Here is a 20007-nt window from a genome sequence, read left to right on the forward strand (position 1 = left end):
TTATACCAACAGCGGCCACATCTACAAGGTGGTATCTGGATTGCTCAGCCTTCTCAAAGAACAGAACAAATAACTTCATCCATGAATAGGGCTACACATGACTATGTCAATAGATGATAGAGGTTTATTGTAAAATACTGGTTCATACATTTGTTCATATATAGCTAAGAAGTTTCATGATTTTTATCTGTGTGCTTAAGATGCTGGAAAATCAATTGTGAAGCTCAAAGACCTGAGTACTGACTGAGCTAATGATGAGCTTTCAGACCAGATCTGAAGAGCTGAGATTAGAGAGTAAAGGACAAATGTCCCAACCCCAGCAGTCAGAGTCCATCCAACCTTCCTCCAACCTTTCGTTCTATTAAGCCCCTCAATGGGTTGACTGGTGGTCACTCACAGTAGGACAGTCATCTCTTGTGCTGGACCCACCATTCAAATACTAATTTCTCCCAGAAACACCTTCACAGGCAATAGCCTAGAGATCATGTTTAATTAGCTTAAAGATCATGTCTAATCGGCTATCTGGCCATCCTGTGGCCCAGTCAAGTGGGAGCATACAATTAGTCATGAAGTCAAAGCCACTGTCACCAACCCTATTGATGTCTCCTGAAGCACTGATCTTAACAGTTCCTGGGAAAACAGGCAACCAGACTAAGTCAGTCCATGGTGTGCTCATCCACTCCGACACCATGCTGTCACTGTTAACATTCTCAGGCCGATAATGTCAAATAGTTGCTTATGCCATTGTTGAGGGTACTGTTTGCTAAGGATGTCCTTTGAAGGTACCACGTATTTGACACTATTTTAAGTAACATAATGTGAGCTGAAACTCTCAGGTATTTTCATGAAGTCATTTTCTCAGTCTTTTATTCTTATTCATTACCTTATGATTCAGACATGCATTGCCATGGATACTCTGAAATTACCTACCTACTACACTGATAATTACCTTTACCTTTTAAGCCAACCCACAGACTTGTTACAGCCTTTGAATATATATCCAACCTCTTGTTTTCTCTTCCTTTAGAACTAGTGCATCCAGAAAGAGGTGCTCCTGTAAACACCCTTTACTAAAATATACATTGAGTGTCTGGTGGACTCACAAGTCCTCCACACATATCCAGGCAGACTTCTATTACAGGGCACTTGTGGTGCAAATATGCATTTTCACTGAGAGTATTTACTTCAAATGAGAGAAGATTCATAGAAGATAGCAAAGAATGGTCTTTCTTCATTCATGCTGACTGACTGGTAGAAAAACTTAAGTACAAGATTTGAATTGTAAAAATCATAAGCATTTATCTCAGTTTTGACCTTTTCTGTGTGTGCGTGTATGTGTGCTCTCTAAAAAATGTCAGTATAACCTTCTTTAACTAAATAGCAATGCCTTAATCATCAAAATTATAAGGCCCAAGGCCTTTTCTGTCCTTATCAAGGGAAGTGCTAAAGAAAAGTTGCCTTGTATATAACACATTGTGGTCTTCTTAAATAAATTATACAACACACCATAGCCTTCTTTAAATAAATTAAAGTATGTTCATTAATCCAAAAAGGAACCATAAAGACCTTAATGGAAGATAGAAAAATAATAATAAAAGAAGTTCCAAGTTGTATTTCATAACAGGAAATAACAACATAGAAATCTCAGGGCTTTCTTAAGAAACTTTTAGTCATGATATTGTTTCTAATTTGAGGGCCACAGGGGACCAGCATCAAGAAGAAGACATTATATCAAGGATTCTGAATGTCCCAGTTGTCCCTGGCCTGGCTTCCCATCACAGCTGGATGACAAAGCAATATTAAAGCCCCTAGGGAGCATTATTCTGTGTCTTCTTTTTTATTTGTTTTGTGTTGTGATGTGTTTGTGAACATAAATATTTTTATTGGTGCATATTCATTGTACATAGTACTGGCTCTCATAAGGGTGGTGGCTTCTATTTAAATTGCTTTATAAAATAAAGTTGGGAATTATACATTTTCATCTACATTTCATCTGTATCCATATCGAACACATTTCCAGTTGTGGGAATGCCTATAAGCTACCTCCCATCTCTTCAAGTCAGTCACCATTTCATCCACTTTCAAAATAATAGTTAGCTCAGGAATCTCCCTATTCCTATATTACTGTGCAGAGTAAGTTGGAGAGTTAAGTTAAATCCACTAGAGAAACAATACAGCATATTTTTCTAGACAACGAAGCATATCTCCCAATGTGTCACACGAAGGGGATGACAGCCCTGATGGTTGCTTTTTCTTGGTAACTGTGGATGTGAATCTCCTGTTAAGTTTGGCTTCATTCAAATTTTATGCTTCCATGGAAATGTAATTCATCATTTGTATTTCACTTGTAGACAAACATAACATTAAATCTGTTTTGCTTATCTTTTTAAGCAATAGATGCATTTTAAAAAGATGTCTAGAATATCTCAAAATAGCTTTGAAATCATTTTACAGCTTAATTATCAAGGGATTTGTAATCAACAAATCAGTTCCCTACTTTAAAAAAATTATAGAAACACAAACCATGAGTTTTAAATGCAGCATTAACAAGCTGACTACAACCATTTCAAAAGCTGTTAGACTACAGATAGGAGGCCAGATAACTGTGGAAGGAATGCAAGGCCCTTAGATATAGAAAAACCAGATGAAAATGTATATGCAGTCAGTTTAAAAGTAACTCTCAATATAAATGGCCTTGTGATAGATTATCAGTTTTGCACCTATAAAAATATATAACTTATATTGACTTTCTCCCATTTCAGAGAGTAGAAGTAACTCTGTCACTGTTTTATGTTTGTTTGTTTGTTTGTTGTTTATCCAAAGGGTTGAAAACACATACCAATTTAACCTATCTTATTGACTTCCAGATAATCAACCCCAAAATGCTATCATTCTATGGCTGTCAGGGGAGTAGGAAATCAGAAAATCTTTAAAGAAGTTTACAAAGTCTAGTTGAATATCATAGCTATGTATTTATTTTTAAAAAAAACTTGAAAGAACATTAGTTACCTTGTTGGGTACTTTCTGTAAATTGAACTTGGAATTTACAAGCTAAATGTCTGTCAAGATCCAACCTAGTGGTACCTATGTGTTCAGTTAACATTATTTACTGGATAAACAGAACTCTTGCACATAGGAACTTATGGCAGCTGTGACTGTATGCATAAGGCCCACACAAGAGCAAGCCAGTCAAAATCCCAGCAGGGACTAGGGAGGTGCTTTTGAAGTCTCACTCCTAGTGAGATGCTATGATAATTGATGGATGCTGGGGAAAGAAAAGTAAGTTTCCTTCAAGGATGCAGTGCCTGGGAGTTTTCCTTCAGGGAGGCTAACTGTACATGATCCAGACGATGGTCCCATACCTGTGTACATACTGGCAGTGTTAAGAGGGCTCTGTGGGTTAGAGAGGGAGAGAAAAAAAAAAAAAAGAAGGGCAAAATGGCATTGAAGAAAAGGAAGGGATTCGTGTGGAGGGAGCCTGATTAAAACACATTGGATGCTTTTTATGAAATTATCAGTAGAGAAGGACAAAGAAATGAGATAAGAACAATGAATCTCACATTAGATTTTGAACAGTCATTGCACAGTTGTGTGACAGAAATCACATAGACTATGGGAAGCAAGAAGAGACTTATCTTTTAAAAGTTCAGTGCCAGCCAGGCACAGTGGAGTGTGCTGTAATCCCAGCACTCTGGGAGGCAGAAGAAGGTGGACCTTTGTAAGTTCAAGTGAGTCCAGAACAGCGAAGGCTACATACAGAAACCCTGTCTCAAAAAACTTTAATGCCAGCTGGGCACAGTGGCACACACCTGTAGCCCCAACACCCAAGAGTCAGAGGCGGGAACAGCACTGTGAATTGGGGCATGCCAGTCTACACAATAAGACCCTGTTTCTAAAAAAAAAAAAAAAAAAAAAAAAAATTAAATTAAAGGCTTGATGCCTTTGGAAACTCCTTACAGCTAGTATAACATATATTGTACATGGACGTATGTGGCCTCATCTCTACAGAGAGAGCATTTAAGAAGCGATTGTGTTAGCGTTTAGTATTTAACAGGTTTGGGGAATGCACCCCATCCTGTACTCAAAAGGCAAGTACATAGTCACTCCAGAGAGTGGAGAAGGTCAGAGACCACTTTTCAGAAAAAGTCAGAATTTAAGCCAAGATTAGAAGGTTCCATGGAGGAAATGAAAGACTTCAGGAATATAGAAGTCACAACAGTGCTCCCAGGACAAAACTAATGAGAGAAACAGATTTCATTTGTAGTCAACTGCCATTATATCTGCCTGCTAAAGCCACCACAGACTGGGCACTGATGGCGCCCCAGGAGGGAAGTTTGCGTTTACAGAATGGAGTTGATACCTCACTTGGCCCACGAAGAGAAGGCACAGACTCTTCTATATTTACAGCAAGTTAGTAGAATACACCACCCCAGTTAGAGATGTGGACTGGTGGCTTTATCCACCAACCAGGCAACAGGATGAGCGAGTGAGGGTGGGGTGAGAAGCAAACACTTTTATGACGGGCAAGCATCTCTAGATGAAAACAAGAAGGGGGAACGCTGAGCAGATGTTCTTCTGTAGTGCCGTCATCTCTCGTACCCCCACACGCATCTCGTAACTACTGTGATTACATTCCCCAAGTAACCAATCTTTACCCTCGTTATCACTGTAAAACTGACATCATAATATCATGGAAGGAATTGCTCACTTCTAAAATGCATATATTGTAGGTCTATCCCTCCCTGCGGCTGCACTTGGAATATGGAAGTAAAGGGTTAAATAAGATCACAAATTTGGTTCAGTAGAATTAATACACTTAAGAAGAAACACAAAGGAACTTGGCTTTTTTTTTTTCTCCTTTCCTCCCCTCTCCTCTCCTCTCCTCCCCTCTGTCCTTTTCTTTTCTCTTCTTTCTCACCTCCCTCTTGGTCTTCCTTCATCCCTCTCATCTGTTCCTATGTACACACACTGAGAAAAGACACAAGCACACACAGAGAAGGCTGCCATGTACAACCAAGGAGAGAGCAATCACCAGAGATCAACCCTGCAGTCCCTACCATCATTTTAGAAGTCCCAGCCTCTGGAGTTGGGAGATAACATATTTTGGTTGTTTAAGCCTCCTGCTTTGTTGTGGAAGCCTGATCCTTATTAAAGCAAATAACATCAAATTTACCATTAATACCATTTTACAAAAGTGTTCAATTCAGTGGAATTATGTTCATTCATGGTTTTTACAGCCGTCACCACCATTTATCACCCTGCAAGAAAACCCCACATTCATTGGGTAGTCACTTTTTCTATCCCCAACTCACTGCAGCCCCTTGACACCACTGATGTCTTCTATTCCTATGGACTCTTCCAGACACTCAGATAAAGTCTGAGGCCTTTTCTGTCTGCTTTGGATTTGCTTACCTGCCTGCTTGGCTTCATTTTGAGTGAGAGAGTTGGACTCAGTCTACACACTGCTGGTAGACAGGCAGTGGGTAGGCTAGGATACCCAGCAGCACCTTTGGCTAGATATCTTATCCTGACCTTGAACTCACAGCCTCCCACCTCAGCACCTCTGAGGGCTAGGGTTATAGGAGTATGCCACCATGTGTGGCCTGTCTGTCTTCTTTCACTGAGCATTGTGTTTTCATACGTCAATGCTGTGGGGTGACTTTTATTTTGTGAGGAATGGCCAGACTGATTTCCATGGCACCTACATTCCCACCATTCATATTCTAGTCTTTTCATTCTTCTTCACCCTGATACATGTTGTTCTACAATAATCTTTTGAAAATGCAAACCCTGTGGGACACATCCCTCCCCCTTTCTAGATTAAAAAAGCCAACCCCTTTGCCATGCCTACAACGCCTAACATTCTTTGGGTGCCTTCTCGTCTCCTTCTGCTAGCACTCCCTCCCTCAGCCTCTCAGAAGCAGTGCACAGGTCATCTAGAAGTCCTTGTAAATTGCTAATGGCATTCTGAACACATAGAGATGGGACGCCTACTGTTCTCTTGGACCTCATGCTTGTTTCTTACCAGCAAAGATCTCTGTTAAAATAGACCTACTTGGGAGGATCTTCCAAGGAATACTGTAGAAAGAAAGAGCCTAGAGAGTCACATCTATGCCTTTGAATTACCCATAATCTCATCACTGGAGACCATTGCCTCCATAACCTTCAGGTGTAAACTGCATGGTGCACTCATGTAGTGTCTTCATCTACTAGAATGTGAGCCACACGAAAGCAGGGCCTTCACCATTTTCATGCTCACTGCTATATTCCCAGTCACTTGAGAGTGTCTAGAGCAGACTAAACACTGCATGCCATTCATCATCCATTATCAACTAGTTAATAAGTGAATGAACAAATGAATTCCAGGGCCAAGAAGATTGTGGCTCAAGGATTAAATAGTAAATTCCATTAAGCACCAGATGTGTATTGTTTTGAATCAGGGTCTCAATTCAAGATATCACCACAGAGCCCAAGCTGACTTCAAACTCATGGTGATCCCCACATGTTCAAGGTATGCTCAATGACCTATAACGTATCAAAATATGGAGACCCATCACATGTTCAGTGTGTGCTTGGTGACCCATCATATGCCCAAGGTGTGCTTAATGACCTATTCACATATTCAAAATGAGGAGGGTATGAAGTGCAAACCTTCACTAAGGCCTGAGCCTTGTCAAGTTACAGTTAGGCTGTTTACCAGAACAGAAGATAGGAAAGGGGAGGGGTGAGAAGCCTTGGATTCTAGAAAAGCTTGCCTTTAGTTTTCCTGGTTTTAAAAATCAAGTAGATATATGAACCTCAGATTCAGTCAAAGGGGAGAGAAAAGTGGGCAATAAAGAAAAAGGAAAAGGAGAGGGAAGGAAGGGAGGAGAGGAAAGCAGAGGAGGAGATGAAAACAGAGAGGAGAGCCAAGAGGAGGGGGTGGGAATGAAATGAAAGAGAGGAAGAGGAGAGAAGAGGAAAGGAGAGAAGAGAGGTAGCAAGCAGAGGGGAGGAGAGAGGAGAGTACAAGAGAGGAGATGACAGGACAGGACAGGAGGACTTGATTGGAAAATCAGGCCTTATTTTCAAAGGGGAAGCACCATGGATTTTGAAGTTCAAATAATGATATTAATATGGCAACAGATGACATTCAGGAGAAACGTACACAAATATCCAAGAAACACCTGGAGATAAATGTCAGAGAAAACAATATAGATGATCCTGATATCCCAGCATCCCAGAGATGGTCTCGTTTAACAGGCTACTTAAGCCCCTGGAGCCTTCACTGGCTTTGACTTTAATTCAAACCGTGAATATCTAACATGCGTCTAAAACTCAGTGAAGAGTGCTCAAAGAGAAGACAGTCCTTCCAACTATGACCAGGATATCAGCCTAAAATGTTCATTTCCTGACCCACACCCCCAGAAAGCTAGAAAAATCATAGCGAAAGCTCTACCTTCTTTGCTCTACCTTCCTTCCTCATACGTCGACATTTGATGAGATATGTTGGCCTACGTTCTACACTAAGAATACAGCATTTTCCACAGAGTTTGCATGTGTACTGTATAAAGTAGTCATGAGTTATGATATCCATTTTTCATCCAGTTAAGGGACTGATTTTCAAAAAGTAGAACCAGACACAGCTCAGTAAGGAACTAAGTTTTCTCTTGACTTAACTGACAGGTCTAGTGCAGAACACACATGGTGGATTTGTTCAGAGGCCAGCGTGGGTCTGGTGGTGACACAGGTGGAAATGCTCAGGGAGCAAGCAGGCCAAGGGTTGTGATAGATGAAATGCTAGCATGCGTGCTCCGCTTGGTGACTAACCAGAGCCAGGCAGGCAGCCATCTACAGCCAGAGCTCCCTGTAGAATTCCCCTGGTTTCCTGTCCACTCTGCTCTCATTTGAAATGTTTTTATAGCGATGATAAACGGACTCCAAATAGAAACGCTTCAGAACACATGGTCCCTGTTACTGAAGAGTAGGTTTAGCTGTGTTTCTGCTGTAAATATACACCCTAGTTCTTCTGCTCGATCTCTGGGGTGTCATTAAAAGCACACAAAGGAATGAGGAGAGGGAGTCGAAGGCCCAAGGAAGGCCAGTGAGTGAAACACCATTTGGTAAAAGATCAGATATTTTCTAATTGTCTGAAACCCACTCTGGCAGGGATTTCCAGGCTCCAGCCCACAGAATCCACAGGCTTCCAGGAGGCTGACGATTCCACCTTCTTCCCTGGTGTGGTCTGAATAGGTCTCGCGCCCCCACCATAGACTTGTGTGTTTAAGTGCTTGGCCTTTAGGGAGTGGCACTATTAGGAGCTGTGGCCTTACTGGAGGAAGTGTGTCACCGTGGGGCCGGGCTTTGAGGTCTTATATTTGCTCAAGCTACGCCAAGTGTGGAACACAGTCTCCTCCTTGCTGTCTGTGGATCTACATTGAGAACTCTCAGCTCCTCACCAGCACCATGCCTGCCTGCACGCCGCCACGCTTCCCACGATGATGATGATGGACTAAAGCTCTGAAACTGTAAGCCAGCCCCAGTGAAATGTTTTCCTTTCTAAGAGTTGCTGTGGGGTGCTGGTGAGTTGGCTCAGAGGTTAAGAGCACAGTCTGCTCTTCCAAAGGTCCTGAGTTCAATTCCCAGCAACCACATGGTGGCTCACAACCATCTATAATGAGATCTGGTGCCTTTTTCTGGTGTGCAGGTGTACATGTAAGCAGAACATTGTATATGTAATAAATAAATAAATCTTAAAAAAAAATAAGGAGCTTATGAGTGTAAAATAATTACTTTTTTAAAAAAAAGAGTTGCTGTGGTCATGGTGCCTCTTCACAGCAATGGAAACCCTAACCAAGACACCTGTGGAGAATTAAACTCCAATATTATAGCTTTGTCAGTCTTTCATGGATCCAAACCATTGCACCAAACAGCTACTGGAGGTTAGAGGAATCTAGGATCAATGAAAGCCTGGCATATGAGCAAGGCGCAGCATGAGGAAGTCTAAGAAAACAGGTATGGCAGACAGCAGCAGAGCCATGTTGGCTGGTTCCCTGACCTTTCTTCACGTAGTCCCTGTGCCCTAGGATTAAAACACCAGGTTTGCCCAACTGTGTGGATTAGAAACAGAGACCATGTTAACTGCTTAGCACTTTGCCTAGCAATTCACGGTTGCCCTCCTAATCCATCCACCATCACAGAGCCAGAATAGATCCTCAGAAATAATAATAATAATAATAATAATAATAATAATAATAATAATAATAATAATAATAAAATATATATTTATATAATAATAATAATAATATTATTATTAGCATTTCTCAAATTGCCAATGGCAGGAAATGAGATTCTCTCTTTCAAATTAAAATCCAACCTGAGAATAATTCAGTAAAGATAAAAACAGAAATGTCCCCTGGCAATCTCCTTAAGTAGAAAAATGGGCTAAAATTAATTTCTTTCTCTGTTTTCCTCTCTTTCCTTCCCTCAGCCTCTTTCTATATTTCTTATCCCTCTCTCTCTCTCTCTCTCTCTCTCTCTCTCTCTCTCTCTCTCTCTCTCACACACACACACACACACACACACACACACACACCCCTTCTTTCTTCACAACTGCGCAGTCAGCGAGCGAGCTGGCAGTAACATGGCAGCTGCTTCAGTGACAGAATCTGGCGGGCAGAAGAGGCCCCTACTCACATCCCAAAGTTCCAATCCACATTTTCCAGGATTCTGACGGCTCCACTAACTGTCACTAGTTAATTCAGAACAAACAGTGGGCAAACTCAGTGTGATTTCAGAGCAGACTACCAAATGAACTTAAGCTGAACCATCATCCCACCCACCTCAAGGAGTGCAAGGATGTGGGAAGGAAACAGTGCAGGCTCCTGCCAGGACAGAGGGCAGACAAAGCCTGGGACTCAGCGTAGCTAACTCCCACGGAAAGATTTCACAAGGGCCCAAATGTCCCAAACCATGAAAATCACATGGGCTTTTACCAAAGAGGAAGTCAGACACAATGCAGGGAAGGGCTTGGGAGCATTGGCTGGCTGCCCAGGCTTTTGAATGTGTTGGTTTGTCCAGCCAGACCAGCAAGTACACGCAACAGCAGCCACAGAGCAAAGTGGAGCTGAAGAGGGAGGTGAAACCATAAACAATAAGAAGAGTGGCAACTTTCAAGGATGGCGTTCCCTCCAGGGCTATTGTTGAGGAAGGAGGTGAAGGGGAAGCAGTAGCTGCCCCATCCAACAAGTCTCAGTTCCAAAAGCCGTTTCCACCTAATCACTGACAAAGTGTCCAGTGGCCAGCTCTGGGCTCTCGGTATGGCAGATTCTAAAGAAAACAGCCCTTCCCTGAAATGCAGCCCAATGTCTGACAGAGAATGTTAAAAAAAAAAAAAAAAAAAAAAAAAAATCACCATCAGGAAAAGGCATCCTAGTAAAAATCTGAGCCTCTCAAAATTCAGACCCACTCCGAGCCCATTGTTTAGTCTCTGGTGCCTGCCATCCATTGCCAGGTGTTTGGCTAAATGGGAGGAAAGTGAAATTCAAGATAATGTTATACTGACCGTAGATAAGAGCTGAGAACTGAGGACAGAGACTATGGCACAAACATCCGCTGGCAAGTATGAAGATGTGGATTTGATTCCCTACCACCACACACATCATCATCATCATCATCATCATCATCATCATCATCATAATAATAATAATAATAATAATTATAATTATAATAATAAAAGTTAGGTAAGGAGAAAGATTAATGTAGATACAGATGATCAATTGAGTTTTTCCAGAAAAAGTAAAAATACAATAGGATGTCGTAAACAAACAAACAAAAAAATCCCAATATTCCAGAAAGAAGGGACAGTATAAGACTGTGTGTGTAAGTACGTAAAAAAAATTAGAATCCTATGGCCTGCTTTGAGTTACTGTTTCCTAATGTGTGGTCTGCAGACCACCCACAATGGATCTGGACTTTACAATTTAATTCAAATCTCTTGAATGGGGAAACCTAGAAATTTGCATTTCTAATGAGCGTCTAATCTGTTTTAATTCATATAAAAATCAAGCTGGCTGAGGGGAAAAGGCACGTTGAAACAATTGCATACCCTTGCCTTAAACAACAGTCACAAAGAAAAGTAGGTAGGGGGAGAAGAAGCGAGGAAGGGCGCTAACCTAAGTACCATGTAGAGGACTTCAGTAAAGGGGTCTGAGTCCACCCCACCTGCTAGTCAGCGCAGGGGCTGCTGTGCTGTGCCAAGACATCTAAGGCCTGGCTGGGTTTGACGAGGAGAGTTTCTCTGAGCCATTATTTAGCAGTTTTGCTCTATTTCTAGGAGCAAAGAAAAGTTCTCGGAGAAGGAAGACAGACAGGCAGACGAATGGGGGTAGGGTGAGGGAGGGGGTGGGAGGGTGGGGGAAGGGAGGGGAGGGTGTCCCCGCGCACACTTTCTTTTGAGCAGGCACCCTCATCTCATCACTGATTTTCCCAGCCGCGCCCCCCCCCGCGCCCCTCCCCTGCTTGCACTTTGCTGTCCTTAACAAGTTTCTTACTTTCACCTCTCCATCTACTCTCTTTCAAGCCATGACAGACTCCCTCTCTGTACTGTTGACAGGGCTCTAAACGCCGCCCTCCCCCACCCCAGGAACTTCATCACTGCCAAGTCTGTCAGGCATCCTACGTGGCTTGCGTTCCATCCCTCCTTGGACTTTTTCCTCGTGTGCCCTCTACCTCAAACTTGGCGTAAAAGGGACCTCATCATCCATGTCCCTCTTATTTTCCTGGGCTTTAACGGCTTCTGTTTCTACTGTCCCTCGTTTTTTTAATCAATGACCATCTGTTCTTGCCTTGCATGCCTAATTTCTATGCGCATGTTCAACCAGCATCTGCTACTATTGTCTGGGTTTAAAAAAAAAAAATTACCCTAACATTTAGAAGCTTAAAAATACCCATGTTGTTACGTTCCCACACACGGAGAGCCAAGAATCTGGAAAGGATACAGTGAGGACGGGTCCTCTTGACTCAGAACCTCTGAGTCCAAGCTAAGAGGACTCCAGGCTCGGGGCGACTCACAGGCTAGACATGTGTGAGGGACAAAATGTGTGCGACCACAGATATTTGCATCTGACCACAATGTAATGGGACCGTGAATATTATGAAGTGAAACCCTTGAGGGGAAATTGAGTTTTAATGAGGTTTATGAGTTAGGGCATCATACTGAGATCTAGTGTCTTTGGAAAAAGGAGGAAGAGAATAGAGCAAAAGGCAGAGAGCACAGCAAAAGGAGATCATCTGCCAGCCAGGAGGCAGCAGACACAAGCTTTACCGTCGCCTTGCTCTTGGACTCTCAGGCTCCAGAAATAGGGGACTTTGGTATTTTGTTGTGCACCCCTGGCCACCGTGTTCTTGTCACAAGAGCCCAAGTGGACTAAGACAGACTGGAGAGAGGGGCTCTTAGCCGGTGCTCGGTACCTAGTCTGGAGTCACGAGGACTCGGTCCAAACACACTCCCGCAGGGCGAGGCTTCCCTGCAGCGCATAGCTTGGGACTTGAGGGCAGGGTTTTATAATTAGCAAGGCAGCAGCTGCGTGGTGTTTTCTGACCTGGCCTCAGAAGCCACGCGGTATCATTTTCACCTGCAGCATATGAGTCACACACATCTATGCGGGTTCAAAGTAAGGGGACATACCCACCATCCCTTGAAATGAAGACAGTCGACTAATATCCAACTACTTTGTAAGAGACACCTGACGCCCACAGCTGCCTATTAGAGATAACCTCAAAAATGTTCAACTCAAGCCTGAGTCTAGACTTAATATTTCCAACTGATTGACATTATTATTATTATTTAAACAGGATATAATTGTAGGCGCTTGGCAAAAGCGAGACACAGTTCTAAGAATCTGGTATGTATTAAGTCATACAAACCCCACAATAACCTTAGGAGGTCAAAACTATTATTATTGCTATTTGGAAATATTTTTTTAATTATTTCAATTGGTATATGATACTTGTACACATTTGTAGGAGACTGCAACATATGCATGTACTTAACCTACAATGATCAAAGAAAAGTAACTAACATATATTCATCATCTCCAATGCTCATTATTTGCTTTGGAAGTACCAAAATCCTCTCATATATCTAGTCACCCCACTGCATCCTAGAGTATTAGCATCTCTTCTCTTATCTGTCTGTTTCTTTATGTCTTTGTGGGGCTTTTTAAAAATCCCATCTCCACCCCCATCCCCAGCTTCTGGAAGCCGCTATGTTACTCTCTACTTCTGTGAGGTCAGCCTGCATACCCTCCTCATCTGAATGAGAGCATGTGGCAACTGCCTTTCTATACTCATCACCACTGTTCTAAAAGACGATGCTAAACGATGCACACTGAGGTCACCCAGAAAACACAATGGAGCTATTCTATGGCCCAAGCACTCTGTTCCCAATGCTTAGTCTTTTAACCAGGAAACTACCTGGCACAGATCTCCCACAGGCATTTCAAAATCAGTACAATCTAAAATAGAGTTTTTTAATCCACCATTTCCCAATTAAAGTAAAAATATCTTACTGAATTTCTTACATATTTTTTCCTGATTGGAAAAAAAAATCTACCATTCTTGAAAGTCCAAACAACAGGTTGAGAGCCACCCTCTCCAAGTCCCCTTGTGAAATGTGTCCCCAGACTGTATCAGTAGACCTCCTAAGGAGTCCCACACTCTCCTACTGTTTGTCATCCTGGGCACCCCATGAACAGCTTCCCCACATCTACTGGTTAAGTTTCATCTAGACTCCAGCTTCCTATCTCTTTCTATGATAATATTTATAAGTATAAAAATTGATCATTCTGCCCATCGCTTCAAACTGATGGAATAAACTAAAAATATTAGTGCACAATACAAAATCCCCTCTTATATGACTACCGGTGCCCTGTCTCTTGCCTTTATCAACTTCTATCTATGAGAAATTACTTGTACGTTCCTAACTTACTATATTTCTTGTCTTCCATACACACACTGTTTTCCTTCTTGATCCTGTCTCAGTTCAGCCAGCTACCTGGTAAGCTGTTGCTTTAAAAATAGAGAGATCGAGCTGACCCTGCCCCTCATCTGGGAAAGCAGGCCCTGCACCTCACCTGGGCAGCATAATAGAGCTGTCCCTGATGGAAGGGGACATGGGTGAACCAGCCAGAGGGTGTGAGCTTGGGAGAGTTGCCCCTCCCAACTTGTCTGCTGTGGGGCAAGTGTGGCTGAGGGAGAGACGCCCTCTCCCACCCTCACCTCTTTCCATCTATGGTCGGTAGCAGGGGGGAAAGCTGGCCCAGGGGTCATGAGAGTGGTGGAACTGACCATGTGCCTCACCAGCTGCTAACATTAGAGGCCCTGTACCTGAGTAGAGCTGGCCCTGGTGTGGGAGAAGGCGGTGCTAGTGAGCTGGCCCTGAGGGAGTGGAATAGACAGCAGGCTCACCAGCTCAGATACCTCTCATGCCCAGATCCAGTGCTTTGAATTGGCCTGCCCCAACATCTACCCCATCCCATCGATGAACTGCTGGAGTGCATGAAGGGACCTGTCCTACAGAACCAAAGCTACAGGATCTCCATGACACAGGGCAACAACAGGATATCCGAGAGGAGTTCCAGTAAGGTTCCAGTACTGGTAGAGTAGCAGAGCCAGAGGCCCCATACCAGACCAATGAGTCATTGCGATGACCATTTGCAGTCAAAGAAATGTGGACTAAAGGGTATATATACTGTGTGACACACTGCCACTTCTAAGAGATTTTGTTGTTGTTGTTGTTGTTGTTGTGGCTGGGGGCAGGGGGAGGGGAATGTACAAGGGCAGGCATGAGTAGGACTGGGGGGTGTGATGTGAAATTCACAAAGAACCAATTAAAAGTTACTTTAAAGAAAAAAGAAAAAACCTAGGCAGGCATGAGCAGGAGGGAGAAGACAGTTGAGGATACACTCCCTTTGGAGAGTGCATGCACTCTCTGATTGAGTAAGGGAGTCAGATGTTGGGTAACATGGGAAATTATGCTATGTCCTGGTGGCTTTGTCTCCTGATGGTCACAATGCCCCTTTGTGACTCGATAGCTACAGTTAGGTTCTTCCCACCATATCCAAAATTCAGGTACCAGGGCACTTTCATGATGGCTATTCCTACCCATCAAAGAACAGCTTCTATTTTATTTATTTATTTATTTATTTATTTATTTTGGGTTTTTTTTTTTTCAAGACAGGGTTCTCTGTGTAGCCTTGGCTGCCCTTGACTCACTTTGTAGATCAGGCTGGCCTCAAACTCACAGAGATCCACCCACCTCTGCCTCCTCAAGTGCTAGGATTACAAGTATGAGCCACCATGCCTGACTCACAGAACATCTTGCTAAGCAGAGAAAGGGAAAAAAATCGCAGGGACATCTTGACCCCAGAGCATATATCTTAGAGTGCAATAAAGGTTGCAGCAAAGGGAGGGGGGGACATAATGCTGACATCAGAAGAAAAGAACCATAGAAAACTTCTTTTAAATCTACAATGCAGAATTAAATGGACCACTATCACCTTTCAAGTTAGCTTCACTCATCTTTCTTTGGAATATTTTTCTTTGCTAAATAAATTTCTGCTTAAACTTTTCATGTCTCTTGGCTTAATTATTTCCTTGGAAAAGATAAGAACATAGGAAAATCCTTGCAGACAGGCTACAATCCTAGTCTGAGGCAAAGGGTTGTTGTGAGTTTGAGGCAAGGCTGGATTCTACAGTGAGTCCTGGGCCAGCCAGGTACGTGTTTTAAAAAGCTAAAAGAATCAAAAGAAGAAGGCTTTGCCCAGTAGCATTGGCCACCTACACCCAACCTTATAAAGCTTTTCTTGATGTCTTTCCCAAGGATAATTGATTATGTCACTGTTACTCCTTCGTGTTGGGGCAATAGTAGCACAAAAGATGGAATCATCATCTCTCTGGTTGGATTTAAGGTCCATTCGATGAGATGGACCTCATGGCCTGACATTACTTGGGTGGCTGAGAACGTGAGACTAGCTATGTTATGGACTTAGGGAAAATCAAATACGGCTGTTCTGCTAAAGGAGCAAAGCAATAGAATGCTCCTAATGACATTCTCCTATTCTCACAGATCAGAGCCTGGCTCAGCCATCATCAGAGAAGCTTCCTCATGCAGTATCTAGGAAAAACTACAGAGACCCACAGCTAAACAATGTGCAGAGAGTGAGAGACGGTGGAATGCTCAGTCCTAAATGGACTGTGTCCATCAAATCCCTCCCCTGGGAGCTCAAGGATCTATGCAGAAGAGGAAAGATTGGAGGAGCCAATAGGATGGAAGACAACAAGGAAACAGTGTCTTCCAGACACAACAGGGGTGATGCACATATGAATTCCCAGACTGTGGCAGCAAGCACAGGTCTAAGCCAGATAGGGTCCCAGCACCAACACAAGTTCCCATCCCTAAGCCAGAAGCTATCTCCTATTGGCTACCACTCAAAAAAGAGAAACAGAGTCGCAGTGGGTGTATAAACTGCACTTAAGGGCAGAACCCATGCCCAGCAGTAGATGCCAACACAAAACAAATTCAATGGTATTTTTTGAAGGATTTTTTTCCATTCATAATGCTATGTCTGTACTTTTTTTTTTTTTTAACCTTATAGGCCTTTTGCCTATATATGATGGTTTCCATTTTGGGGGTATTTGTTTGCTTGTTAGTTGTTTTGTGGATTTAAGTATGTGTCTCTGCCTGTATTTTTCTTGTGTTTTTTCCCCCTTTGGTTCTCTTTTTAATGTTTGTCTGTTTAGTTGCTTATTTGTTTTCTAGTGAAAGAGAGAAGAGAATGGGTTTGGATTTAGGTGGTTGGGAGGTGGGGAGGGTCTGGGAGGAGTTGGAAGAGGGGAAACCATGATCAGAACATGTTGTATGGGAAAAAACTACTTTCAATAAAAATTAAATGTATAAACAAAAATTACAAATATGCTGTTCTGAATTTCTTTCAAAAAGGAGAAAACGAAGATGTGAAAACACCTAAGTCATGTACAGCCCCACTTCTACCTTGACAGAAGTTTCTGAGCACTCTCCTGATGACCTCAGGGGACACTGGATGGAGGGAAACGGCCAGGTTCACGTTTCTCCTTCCCCAGTCTGCAAGGCCTTAGCAACGCACTGGGTGGTGAATGAATGTTGTATCAATGCTTCCTGTGTCTACATCACAACTGCTTTTTCAAAGTGTGTGTGTGTGTGTGTGTGTGTGTGTGTGCACGCATGCTACTGGGTGTGTGTGCACCTGTGTATGTACACAGAAGCCAGAAGATGGTGCTGTGTGTGTCCTCTTCTATCACCCCCTGTCTATTTCTGTGAGGCAAGGTCTCTCCCTGAACCTTGTGCTAATGTCTAACTAGGATAGGCTCAGAGCCAACAAGCTCAAGCAAGAAATGCTTTGTCCCTGCCCACTTTGGGGCTCTGGCTGGAGGCATTTGCTAAGTGCCCAGCTTGTTAAGTGGATGCTAACAAATGAACTCCGGTCCTCATAGTTGCCTGGCAAATGCTTCCATGGAGCCCTCTCTCATGCCAGCAATAAACGGTTTCTGAATACCCGATGCCCCAAAATGAATTAAAATCAAACATGAATTTGAAGTGTTTCTGGAAGGGCTGGCACGTGTTGCATCTCCTGACTACATTCTAATTTGGGGTCTGAACACACATTTGCACTTTACACTGCATCTGCCATCATGTCATGCAACACTAATAAAAGGTGTCTGAAACCCCCCCTCTGCTCAGCTCAAGTTTATTGTGTGCTATGAATTGCAGTGTTTTTATTCTACAAAACTTCCTGCTTTTGGAGGAACATAATGGTTTAATCACAGAAAACAAAAGCCTTTAATGTTTTTCTATCACCGTTCTTATTCCATCACTCAAAACACATTTTGTTCTTTTACAAAGGAGAAAGAAGAAAATGAAAATGAATCAACGACCATGCAACTAGGTCTTAGGATATTTGTTTTAAACAATTGTGGTTTAAGTCACAGATTCAAATGATACAAAAGTTATTAAGTGACTTTTGGCTTGAAATTAACACAGACTTTTCAAAACTTTCTGACATGGCCTAAACACATTCGTATTATTCAATCATATATATTCATTGGAAGAATATCCAATGGCAGTCTAAGTAGTTCCAATTGTAAAGGTAAAATAGTGTTCAGCTCTGAAAAACATAAAGATGCTCTGTGTTCAGCAGCACCAAATATTCAGGCAGGGTTTAAATGTTTATGTAAAAATAAACAAGCATGTCCATCTCACTAGCATGCAAACTTTCTTTTCTCCTTATGAGTATATGTATACCAAAGAGTTGTTTTCAAGTAGATTTCTTTATGATTTATTATTAATAAATGTTTGGATTGTATATATTTTTATATTATGTATATTATGTATATGTATATATGGCGTACGTATGTACGTATGTGTGTATGTATGTATGTATGTATGCATATTCATGTTCCTATAAAACTTCCTGGGTAAAAATGAGTCATTAGTAGAAAAAGATAAATAAGCTCTGATCTAATGGCACCAAGTATTTGGTACAAGAAATATAATATAACCATCCTGTCCTATTAGTCAATTCATGAAATAAGTATAAATAATTGATGATGACAATTCCTCAACATCAGATAATATCTCAACTTTTTTGCAATAGTTATGTGTTCAGATGCACACTGTGTGTCTGTGCACAGCCGTGTGTGTGTGTGTGTGTGTGTGTGTGTGTGTGTGTGTAAGAACCTAGCCAGTGACTGACAAAGGAAATGAGTTGTGCAATCATACCCATCCGAAGTAGACAAAATCAACAGAATTTATTGTTTCACTGACAATTCAGCATAGGTGGGGCACTGGAAAACACCCAGGACTAGGAAAGCCATCTACCCGTGAGACCCATACAACCCACCACAGTGGGTAAAGTGGTGCCATCCCTGGTTCTGGGTCCCGCACTTTCCCAGGCTGATTCAGCCTATTTACAGATTCTCTTTTCTCTCTTCTCTTTTTTCTCTTTTCTCTTTTCTCTCTTCTCTTTTTTCTCTTTTCTCTTTTCTCTTTCTTTTCTCTTTTCTCTTTTCTCTTTTCTCTTTTCTCTTTTCTCTTTTCTCTTTTCTCCAAGTGCATCCAGACTGCTCTATTGTAAGGGCTCTGTTCTCCTGGGCCAGCATAGCCCTATGCTGTGGCACATTAAGTCCAAGACTCTCCTTGTTTTTAAATATTTCATATTTCTCTTTCCACATCCTTGGCTCTCTTCTTGGGAACCAGAACATGCTGACCCATAGCACCAGATGTGCTTGAGTCCACACAACAGCTAAACCAGGATGCCCTGCTCCCCCCCTCCTCTAACCCCCCACTCCCCCACCACCACCCACCCCCGCAGGCTCTCCCAACCTCTACTGCTATACCAGGCAGAAGCTGGAGTTGAGCCAATCTGGATTGTTTATTTCACTTCCACCATGTGTTAGCTGTGTGATCTTATGTGAGCTATTCCATTTCAGAGAAGCTACTCCCTCGCCTAAGAAATTATGCTAGGCATGGCAACCCACTGGACTTGTGAAGATGAACAAAGATGCTGGTGAAGAAATCATTACCACACCTGGACCACAGAGGTGAGCAGCGAGTAATCATCTCCTTGATGACCCACCGCCATTTCCATCAATCTGAGGATGCTCTGGGCCCCCTTTTACTCCCACTCGCACAGACACCCTCATTTTGGCTGAGGCCATCAGATAGAGAAGCTTTAACTCTTACATCTGACACTGGCCTCTACGTCTCAGCCGTGTCCAACCTGCAGACCCTAGGCAGTATACTGCCACCTGCAGCTGGGGGTAGCTATGAATGTAGCCTAAAATCAAAACAAAAACTTACTTAACACATAATGACATTCTTGGGGGAAGGGGGGCTAGCAGGGCACAAGAGAGGGTAATTCCAAGCATAAACTTCACAGTTAACAGTCACGTCTATATCACAAAGTCAGGCATGCCTGATTGGGAACATAT

General features: G+C 42.5%; 1 non-coding gene across 1 annotated transcript; it reads right to left on the reverse strand.

Annotated features, from left to right (window-relative positions):
- Positions 1 to 1347: 1347 nt before the first annotated feature.
- LOC127210369 (U6atac minor spliceosomal RNA) lies at positions 1348 to 1472 on the reverse strand. The gene has a single exon (XR_007833280.1). It is a non-coding gene; the product is annotated as a U6atac minor spliceosomal RNA (small nuclear RNA).
- Positions 1473 to 20007: the final 18535 nt, after the last annotated feature.

Source organism: Acomys russatus, chromosome 27, assembly GCF_903995435.1.
Source record: "Acomys russatus chromosome 27, mAcoRus1.1, whole genome shotgun sequence".
In the NCBI taxonomy this organism is placed as follows: Eukaryota; Metazoa; Chordata; class Mammalia; order Rodentia; family Muridae; genus Acomys; species Acomys russatus.